The sequence below is a fragment of the Heterocephalus glaber genome, unplaced genomic scaffold (genome assembly GCF_053883595.1).
Source record: "Heterocephalus glaber isolate CG9 unplaced genomic scaffold, H.glaber_assembly_v1.0 deba00001600, whole genome shotgun sequence".
In the NCBI taxonomy this organism is placed as follows: Eukaryota; Metazoa; Chordata; class Mammalia; order Rodentia; family Bathyergidae; genus Heterocephalus; species Heterocephalus glaber.
This window is the reverse complement of record NW_028258372.1, coordinates 46997189-47008725: the sequence shown is the minus strand read 5'-3', so window position 1 is coordinate 47008725 and position 11537 is coordinate 46997189. Positions and strand designations below refer to the sequence as shown.

The 11537-nt window shown below is 40.3% G+C and overlaps 1 long non-coding RNA gene across 5 annotated transcripts; it reads right to left on the bottom strand.

The window, feature by feature from the left end:
• Positions 1-206: 206 nt before the first annotated feature.
• LOC147823219 (uncharacterized) lies at positions 207-7730 on the bottom strand. 5 transcript variants are annotated; one of them, XR_015444313.1, is made up of 6 exons: positions 7468-7730; positions 5974-6360; positions 4696-4758; positions 1906-2065; positions 1540-1599; positions 207-1100 (listed from the first exon to the last, which is right to left on the bottom strand). It is a non-coding gene; the product is annotated as an uncharacterized LOC147823219 (long non-coding RNA). The 5 variants fall into 5 exon arrangements; XR_015444312.1 differs by having other exon boundaries at positions 1540-2065; XR_015444311.1 differs by having other exon boundaries at positions 207-1599.
• Positions 7731-11537: the final 3807 nt, after the last annotated feature.

The following is an 11537-nucleotide window of genomic DNA, read 5'->3' as shown; positions in this document are numbered from 1 at the left end:
AGAACACTGGGCTGTGCTCTGGCATCACCACTGGCACAAAGGCTTTCTCTTCACTCTGATACTGGAAGCAATTCGAGTGCAAAACTATCATCCTGAGACTCATTATCATCAACTACTGACCTGCAAAGAATTCTGTGCTTTCTCCTTGGCAGGGTGGCCCATCACAACACCACTGGACCAAAGAATAAGCCCTCCAAGGATGTAGAGAAGATCAACATTCATTTTACTTCACTATACACGAAGGAAATATTCAGCATCAGTGGATTGGCTCAGTTCTTCCTTCATTGCTCTCCTGGGCTCCAGAACCTAAAGCAAAGTCACAGCAACCCCACTACCCCACGACTCCACATCAGGGACCCCAATATCACTTAGTGAAGGCCATGGATATTCCCTGCCTATGCTGCAATGAAGGTCCATGGCTGTCCTTATACAGATCCTGGTGATGTTCAGGGCTCACCATGAGCTGTGGACTCCCTCACTGGAAAAGAAGCACAAGAGATTCTACCCTTTGTGGTCTCCTCCGTGTCTGCCTGTACAACTCCCATGTCATCCTATCATTCAGGTTCCATCACCACCACCACGCTCCTCCCTCCTTCTTGTCAACAAACTAGCCATGCAATGGTAATGGATGCCTTTGAGGAGATACCTCCCAATTCACTCCAATCCCCATCTCAGGGACCCACTCTGTCACAGTGACCTCATGCCCTGCTTACTCCCCTAGTGGGACAAGTATGAAATACACGTCATCTCTCCTGGAAGGGAACCAATAGCATCTGATGCTTCCTCATGACAGCAAGAAGGCACAGAGCACCACACTTGTCAATGAAGAGGGCAGAATCAGAGGTTCACCATCAATAGCCAACCTGTCACAGAAAAAAAGGCTATGATGCTGAGTGTGGCACAAACTCTGAACCACTCAGTAGTCAAGACCTTAGAGGGTGCATGTCTAGGAAACATGTGAATACCTCGTGCACACCCTCTTCACATCCATCTGAATACAGACCATCACTTGGTGCCCAATGAGGTACCGGCATGCTGATTCTCACCTGACACCTGCATGCAGTTCCAGCCATAGTCTGCTCATCTTCCCTTGAAGGAACCTGCAGAAAACATGGAGAAGACAAAGTCAGTGTTGAGTCAATGAACATTTCAATTCCCACAAAAACCACTGACTCACACTGGAAATGTACCTGGCTGCTGGGATAACTGCATGAAAACAATCCTGTCCCCACAGTCAAACCTCTCCTAAGTGGACCCCTGCAGACTCTCCTGTGCTACAGCTCCCCGGGCTGGGACACAGCAAGCACCCAAACCTAGACACCATGTCTTCTTCAGTGCTCACTCTTTTACCATCCATTTCACCTAAGCTGTGCCAAGTATCCCCTCCCAGAGAGTGGCATTGCTGTGGATTCCATCCTTCCTTACTTGAGCAACTTCAAATCAAGCAGTGGGCTACAAATGCCAAGCCACACCTTTGTCACTTACACATGTGGAAGTGGCAGGACCTCATTAGTGGCCTGGGCACAAGCCCACACTTACCTGGATGTCTGTATGCAACCACTTGATTATACTGTGCTGCTCACTGTGACATGACTGTCCCTGTGAAAATGACATCAGAGAATACTGATTTAGTCCATGCAAGTCTCCTTCCACCAGCACATGTGAGTATTGTGGAGGTCACTGTGTTAGACTGTGGCCCCTTTGCTTTAACACCTCAGTCTCAGGGGTGTTTTCTAGAAAAAATATGGTAAGAGAATTCTTTCTCACTTGAAAGGAAACCTGCAGAAGTTCTAAGGCTCAATATTCATAGTGGATGTTAGCAAGAATCCTGGCCTCCCCATCCACCTAGCCAACATGAAAACTACATTATGGGTCAGTTCCCCTACATGAAAATGGGATACTTACCAGCAGCCACTGGGAAGATTTCACCTTCACTGGCACACAGGTGAATCAGTGGGGAAAAGCAAAGTGTGCCCAAGTGCCCTCCCACAATGTACATCAGTAAAGAAGAAGGTGTTGCATGGCTGAGGGTAGCAGCATCTCCCAAGACCTTTTGGCAGGATACCTGGTGATGAAACATGTTAATACCAGGTTCGGCAGAGTCTCCTTTTGACCTGGATACAGACATCTGGCCTAGTGATCAGCTTGTACCCATGGTGGTATTTCCCTGGCCTTCCATAAGTGTACATCAACCAACTTCTTGATCACTCTGTATCTATGAAGGGAAAAGGAACAAGATCATGCCAAAAGGATACAGCATGTTCTGCAAGCATACAATGTGCTCGATTCATTGACAACCACCACTGGTGTGGGAGGCTTCCACTCCACCACATACCAGATTGAAACTGAGGGAAGAATATCATCCCAAGGCTCTGATCCTCATCAAGTGGGTGCCTGCAAGTTACCTGTGTTTCTTTCCCAGCAGTCTGGTACTGAAGCATGTCACTGCATATAGAAAACAAGCAATCCCAGGACACAGGGACCTTGAACAGTACTTTCCCTACCCTATACAAAAAGAAAACTCACACAGACTAGATTTCTGATTTGTTAGTCTTTTATACTTGAATTTATTCACACAAAATATGGTATCGGCTACACTCAGGGCCCCAACATGCTCCACTGAAGCCTAGGAAGATCCATTTCCTGTGCTGTGATGGAGGCCATACTTGCTGCTATCTGAATCCTGGTGAGGTTCCAGGGTCTGGCCTTTCCTGGCTGTGAGGTCTAGAAAACACACCCAAAAGAACCCATCCTGTACTTTATCCTATGCCCTTCTTTTTCTCCATCTGCATAATCTGCACATCATGGGATTACTCAGGTGTCCATCACCACTACAAGGACCCTCATTTATGCACACTGAAAGCCAGAGAAGAGAAAATGGACACTCCTGAGCAGACACTGGACAAACTGTTACAATCTGTATCTCAGGGAACTACTCTAGGATAATTATCTGAATCCTTGCTTTTTCTCTACAATGCCTAGGTTGTTGTTGTTGTTGTTCTTTTTTTTTTGAAGCAAAAAATTTATTAGTACATTTCAGGTAAACATAATGAGAGCATTCATCACAGGGAATTTGTACCTGTTCATGATGTATCTTTCTTCTTTTTTTCCCATTCTCCTCCCCTCCCTCTACCTCTCTCCTTCTCCTTTATTTACAAAAGCTTTGTTTCCATTTTTTCTTCTATTTTCTTTTCTTTCTTTCTTCTTTCCTCTCCCCCTGCCCTCCCTCTTTTGTTCCCCTTTACAATGGCCAGTTTAAAGGCACACTTTTGGCCTGGATTCAGTAGCACCTGATTCTACACCCTGATAGGAATGAGCCCCTTAACCTCACACTTGCCAAATAAAGGAGACTACCTCAGAGTTTCACTATCAACAATGAAAATCACATCTGAAAATAAGGTCTCTGATGTGTGAATGTGGAGTCAGCTCAGAACTCAACAGTCACAGTGACCTACCTGGCATAAGAATCCAGTACATGACAACATCTCATTGGGCTATTACCCTTATGCTAGCCACCTGGATATTGAAGATTGGATGGGTGCCAATGGGCTGTAATTTATACTTTTGTTTTTCCTTGGTTTGTTCAAGGTTTTTTCAACACACTCATTCAAGTGATCACTTCCATTAACTTGAAAGCACCTACAGAAAACTGTCATTTAGCTCTCATCTTGCTCTTCCATGTCACTGACTCTTTCTGCCCCTCACCCAGAAACAGAAAGGCATCCTTCAGCTATGTGTCAATATAGTCCTTAATTCTATGTAAATTGTATTCTCTGGCATGTCCAAATGTGTAATAGAGCCATCTGTAAATTTTTCAATGTTTACTGTTGTGTTATAACACCACCATGTCTACATCCAACCATGATGTGATGGATCCCTGAAATTGTACAGGTTCAATATTCATTTCTGTCTCATACAAAATGCAGTATTGCATTCACTAGATATTTTCATCATGTCTCTCATTTCATCCATTAGTACTTGTAACAAAACCTCAGTAACAAGTGTCAAGGACATCCTCATCACTCATCCCTGTATATGAAGATCTGGTTTCCTGTGATGTGGTGAATGCCCACATTAGCACTTATAGAGAGATCAGTCATGTTCTACTTTACAAACTTATTTTGCTTGCTGTGATGTATTCACCCATCTATGGACTCTTGTCATAGACTTATGATTTGGTATATGTCTCATTTGCACTTATACAACTCCAAATTCCCTATGTCACTTCATCATTTCAGCACTCACTTATGTTATCTAGATACTTGCAGGCTTCCATGGATAAAGCCTTGTAAGAGAGTGTTGTCTGTCTTCAGTGATACATGCAAACCTTCCAAGGACAATATTTCAGAGATGGACTCAGTGAAAATTACATAAATCTCTTCTCCACCAGTAGCAATACAAGCATATTACATCTATTACATTCCAGAAAAGATGCAATGACCTTTGATGTATCCTTGTAATAGTAAGGTGATAATATGTTTTGAAAACATGTATCACCAGAAGTGGGGAATATAATAAAACCTAACACAGTCATAAAATGAATTGCTGAAAATGAGATGTCACTAGTGAGTGACTATTTCATCCCAGACCAATACACTAGCCAAGACCTTAACATCTGAGCACCTAGTTAAGAACTTGCCAGGATTATAGAAGATCAAACAGCCTTCACTGGACTATGACCATTTTATCATTTACCTTGTTACTAGGGTGACTGCAACAACCATCTTTTCTGGATCACTGTGTTCTCTTGAAGGGCATCTGAAAAAAATACAAAGCCAGTTTGGCATAGATGGTGCTGTGTCAGAACATGAGCCCACTCCCTTTTTAATGTCCATTGCTAAAGGACAGCTAAACTCCTCAGGATACTTGGATTCACCAAATAAAAACAGTATTGTCAGAGAGCCCATATTTTGTCATCTCCACACCCTGGAAATTAACCTATGCTTACTGCAGTCCTAGAGTTCCATGATAATTTCAATTAACTAGTTCATAATCACTCCCTCAGCAGTCCTTGCTAAAACACCAATTTTCCCTATGGCATATAAAGGATAAACTCATATTTACTAGAACTGTGAAGGACAAACTTATTCCTTATAGGAGCAGTGACCACTAACTCTAGTAATAGTCAGGACACCCTCATCCCTTTCCTCTATAGATGAAGATCTGGTTTAGGGTACCTCACCACTTACTTCATAACCCTCTATGGACTTTACTCACTCCCATGGGTAGGATAATCACAGTGTCTTCAGAGGAACTTGAAAATCAAATCATGAAAAATGATTTTGGAACCTATGTCGTTCAAGGAAGACATTGACACATTCCCTTGGTCATGGCGTTCAACATGACAAATCATATTCTAATCACAATTACATGGCTAAAGCTGAACACTGAGGTAAAAGCCTAAGAAATACCATCTTGTTTGGAAGAAACACTAGCAAAATTCCCATGATCAATACTAGGGGATAGGAAATATGGTCAATGACCTGCATCCCTATACAATAACCTATCACAATCTCTAAATAAGTCCATAGTACAATCTCATATTTACAAAAAGCATTACTGACAAATCATATTTTGAACTGTGTTCTAAGCAGAGGTTACCACAGGAGTTCAAAAGCATCATTCATGATATAAATACCAAAAAATAAGAAATGCCTCTAATGATTTAAAGTCAACAAACCTGTATACTAGGATAAAACTTAATGGAATACCTGCCAAAAATCCAGGGTAACATTGTGTTAAATATCCCATCCACTTTACCAAGAAATCTGAAGGTTATCTGTTGGCATCTTGGTAGGGACAATTTCTTAATTACCAAGTTAGTCATAACATTTCATAAATTACCATTCTTAAGTTCAATCACTATAATTTAATAACTGTTGGAATCTTAGACAACACTTTGAGATGTGTGTTTAGGATGCATCATCTTTCACCTGAGGGGAGAAAAAAGGACAACTTTAAAATTTTGGTCACCTCCATCATCAGGGAAACCAACTGAAGTACTTAGATCTTTAGAACTTCAAGGTCAGAGATGTTGTTCTTCACACCATTTTCTCTTGGCTGGCTACCTGTAGAAAAAATTATGGTCAATACTGTAATGTGGATCAGTTGAATAACTTACATGGATCCCTGCATATGCCTCCACACCTCCTAGGATTAAATTCAGAGTTTATCAAAACTTTATATAATAAGCTACTTGTTACTAGCAGTGGTAAACAGAATCATTCCTTTACTAAATATGTACAGGAAACATGCTAAAATAAATGTAAGAACCCCACACTTACAATATCCCTCTTGATCATCATGGCCATGAGTTCAACAAACTGCCACTGTTGGTCATCATGAGAATTACCACCGTATCTGCATGGAAATGTAAAAACATGGGTGACAAGTATATGTGTGGTAAGACTTTTCTACTGGGACCCTTCAAATAACTTTCTTTATTGTCACTATTGCAAGATTTCATTTCTACCTGGACTCATCAACTCTACTTGTATTCTTGATTATTTTATGATGAACATCATTGTTCCAAACCTCATTATCTCATGACTGCTAATATTTAACTTGTTAACTACCATGATGCATAAATGCATAATAATAACCTGAGTACATGAAAGTCATTTGAAATTCCCAGGGTAAATTCTCTCTAAATGTAAGATAATGCAATAATATGGTTTCTAGAATATGAAATACTGCATTCCTTTTCTACATACTTACATTTTTTTAATCATATGATAAAAATTGTAGGGAAACAAACATCACTGACCCAGGTATTTGATGATCTAATGGTTGGTCTGGCACGTGCTGTACATGAAAATATTTACTCTAATACAGAAATATCTCCTGATAATGAACTTTTTAAGTTCACTGTTAACCCTTGACAGGAATCAAGACACAACCTACCAGGAACTGTTGAATAGCTTCTATTACATCCATGATCACAGGACTCTACCTGGATTCTTGTGGTTCTCCAAGGTCAAGGATAATGTCAGATAAGACAACATTTCTTCATGGAATATCTGCCTAGTTCCTATGATTACTATAGTTGGGACTATGTGATAAATACTTGGATATGTGCAACCTCCTTACAGAGTTATACATTCTCTCTGAAATACAGAAAAGAAACTGCATGGTTTCAAGTGTTCCTAAGGATGTTATTATTCCTCACCTGAATACTGGCAAAGAAATCATGATGGCAAGTGGTAAAGAAACCATAACCACTTGCCTCATGTGATCTGAAGATCAGGTGGTCTGTACTTTAGCTTTGGTCTACATCAAGCACTTGTTTGCACAACAGCAATGTCTGCCATTAAAGGCTGATGTTAGATTAACTGTGATCTCATGATAGAAATCTGCAAAGGCTTTAGAAAATACATCTTTAAGAATACTCGAGAAGGTAAAACCAGTAAGATTGCCAAGCTGTGCTGTGGTTTGGGCCTACATCAGAACCTACATGAAACCACCTACCTACATGGTGTGCTGACCAACAGTTGAAAGGGTTACTATAAGGTCTTGACAGAAATCTAAAAATCCCAGTGTTTGGTGCACATCTTACTGCATGTCTATACTTGCAAATAAAGAAAAATCCACGTTTACTGTTACAAATTTATTTTTTACCTATAAACATACTATTCTAGTCGGTGTTTCCAAGGAAACAGATTTACCACAGGATATACAAATTTATAGGACTGTCTTACAATATTCTCCCAAAAAGTCAAACCCAGAAAAGTGCAATAGATATTTCCACATAATATTCCACATGAGTCCAGCCAGAGGCCTACAGCCCTCAGCAATGTCTCATGCAAGTTCATATCAAGAATCTGTACCAAAAGGCCCAAGGGCCAGTGGTAGAAGCTCAAAAGTCTATGCTGGCAGGGTGAACAATCTGTGCCAGAACACTGAGGGATCTGCACTGGAACCAGGGAGTGACACTCAAGACAAAGGCAAAGACCAGCAACCCCCCACCCACTGAGGGAGCAACAGCAAGAAAAGCCACTGAGTTCCAGTTCCAACAAAGCTTCTCCTGGGAAATCAGCAGCCAGCATTCCTCCCCTCCTATCCTCCTTTTATGCAGTTCTGGCAACAATCCTTAGGGGGGTCACCCACATGCGGAATCACCCTCAGTTAAGCTGAGCATTCCCACTTAAGCTGGCCATTATTTCATCTGCACACATACCAAAAACAATTTCAGTAGAAGAATTTCAACAGTATCATTAACTACCTTGATGTCTGGAAACAAGATCTTTAATGAGAAATGTAACAGCAGCTCATCTCTGTGCACTTGGAAAGAGCTTGATGGGAGAGCAAAAGACTTGAGAACACAAGTTCCAGTGTCACAGTTCTAATTTCATGGTTTCTCAGTGTTAGTCAAGGGTGTTATCTATCCTTCCTTGTCACTTGCCTGGATACCTGGAAAGCTCCATTAATAAACATGTATGTACACAGTGATGTCTTGACCAGAACCTAAGTAGATCCATGTGATAAATACATTTAAGGACACGGTCTGTTCTATCAAGATACCAACAAATAACCTTGGTCCACTTTCATCATTAGGGAACTGTTAACACTCTTTGGATCCCATCAAAACTTCAGTACCAGCAACATTCTCAGAGTCATCATATTCTCTTCACATAACACCTTCAATGACTAAATGGTCAATACTGTGGAAAAAATAGTATATCTTACCAAGACACATATAGTTATTAGTAGGATTATTACTAAAGTCATTATATTTAAAGTCTAAATGCTAAGGAATAAAAAAACAGCATTATTTCCCAACTGACAATTTTTTTCCTACCTGACACACAAAAAGCATGATAACACAAATATCACCTTGATTGCCTAGGTATCTGAAAATCAAATGGTCCATATATTTTTAAAGCCCACATCATCACTCAAAAACCAGCAAAATCTCCATGAAAAATCACTGAGAAGCCTCACCAGCCCCAACCTCTGACTTTCCCCTCATCTTTATAAAATATGAACACTCTCATGTAGGGAACAGGAGAAGGGAACATTACCAGAACCTCTGCAGTAAGTCCTAGTCACCTGTGAGCCATGGCAGCACACAGCGAATTACAGGAAAAGGTAGACAAATGAGACTGAGAAGAAGCTGAGCTTTGGGTCTGATCAGTGCTGCTCTGGGTGGCAAAGACAAAAACCGTCTAGCTTCCAGCACCTTTTATTCAGTACAGGGGAAACAAATGTAACAAGTGAAAAATAGAGTTCAGTACTTCACATTGGGATAAACAAGGTGTAACAAAAAGCTGGGGGGCAGTGGAAATCTAAGAACAATGAGGAATTATGCAGATGAAGATTTGGTTCCTCCCTGGCATCTCTCACAGGTGTGGTCTTGTCCTGGAGATTGCAGCATCCGGGGGGATCACTGAGGTCTCAGTTGTGACCAGGGGCCAAAATGCAATTATGTCTGGAATGTCCTAGCTGGGCTGTAGGCAGGAGAACTAGGCCTACTCAAATGATTTTTTGCTAGTATTATGTAGCATTACTCCCAACACTCTCAGACAGTTATGATGCCCCTAACAATCCTTTGTCTCCTGTTTACAGGCAGCAAATGCTACAGTCAGTCCTTAGGACCTAATGAGATCTGATTAGTGCATGCCACTGCTACTCAGTGTTACGCGGCCCTGGAATTGACCATTATGGGGATATTTGCACTAAAGAAGTTAATAGATTCCTTTTGGGAGAACCAGTTATTAAGCATTTACCGGAATATGCTGGTGCACAAAGTAATAAATGAACAGGGAGAAGCACTATGAATACTGACAACTCAATCTGTTTCTCATGAACTTCTTGCAACTTTTGTAGATGAAAAAATATGTCAGTTTGCTCCACATATGCATTAAAATACACTATTTTTCTAAACTGTTATATATTTTATGAAAAGAGATGTTAGACACTTTTATTACAAATTTCTTAATATAACATTAATGCTGGTTAGGAACTTATAAATCTCGTCAAAAGTTTATAAATGTGCTTACAAAGATAGGTATTAAATAATTATTATATAATTGTTCAAAAATATTTACATAAGTATATATATATTACTAGACCTAGCATAGAAATCAGATACATAAATTTATAACATAGGTATAAATTTATAAAATCACTGATACAGGTTTGAACACATACACACACACACACACACCCCTTCATCCATTCATCCTAGTGATAGTCTTATTACTAGTGGGTCTCTAGGGCTCAGACTTACTAAAATGTTTCTGATTTAAATCCAAAGAGCTGAAAACTCATAAGTTGGGTTGGAGATGCTTACAAGCCAGAAAAATCATGTTCTAGAATACATTAAGAGTAATAGCAATGCACAGATCGTATGAGAAACCCATTCACCAGCTGAAAAGGCCTCTGAGATTGGACAGAGTGGAAACAAAAAGGCCAGTTCAAATCACAAAGCCAAATCTCACTAAAAGGTCTTTCTTTTGAAGACTGCATTTAACTGACCAGTAACCTAGCAAGTAGTAAATTTTTAGAATGCAGTTTAGCTGAAAAGCTGGTTTTATGAAGGAGTCAGTGGCCACTGGAAGTAATCAATATGCCTGTCCCCATGGGCCATGGCCTAAGTACATATGGATTTCAGACCCCTGCTTCTAGTTGCATACTGGTCATGCCTCCTGATTAGCTCTGACACACAAAGAGCTCTGAAATTATCTTTCCTGTTCTGACTATACAAAAACAGCTGAACAAACTAAAAATCAGCAACTTTAATTAGATCTGTAAGAGCACTGAGGTCACATCACAAACTGCCACAGCAAAAACCAGACAGACATGCAAATATAGAGAATCACAGTTTACCAGGACCAGAGACATATGGAGATAGAAACTGGTAGGAAAAAATAAACAGCAACTGATGAACTTCTGAAAGCTGACTTCAGACTAACTCCAGAGTTAAAATCCACTGTACCCAGTTTTAGGGAGCCTCCTATACTGGTGTGGGTTTGGCCTTCAGAAGACCCACCAGTGGTGAGTAAAATATGAGAGACAATCTTCTCTTCTGTGAACAGTGAAGAACAGAAGTAACCACTTTGAAATAAGCCCAGACAGTTCTACTTTCTCTAGTGAGATTGTGCTCAAGGGAAGCTACTTTGCTACAGCCTTATCTGATGAAGAGGAAGAGCAACTAGACATTGTTAGTCATTCTAGATTTTCTGTCTTGCATAAGAGGAAAAGAAAGTTGAGAAAAGTTGCTGATGGCTACAACTTGGGAACTCAAGTCCATTAAAAAACTGATATATAATTTTAAGGTGGAATGCTTCCCTTCCTCAAAATCTTATCCCTACACTGACAGAGCTCCTATATAAAAACAGTGGGTTACGAATGAGACACCTAAGAGAGACATTCTATTTAAGAAGAGGTTCTTAGGAGACTTGGAGACAGCATGGAAGTGGAAAACAATGGGAAATTAGAGAAAAATGGAATCTTTGGTGCACAGTTATAATAAACCTTAAACAGGAAACACCCAGGTCCTGGCCAGACTAATATCATCTTTATACTGATAGCCTGAC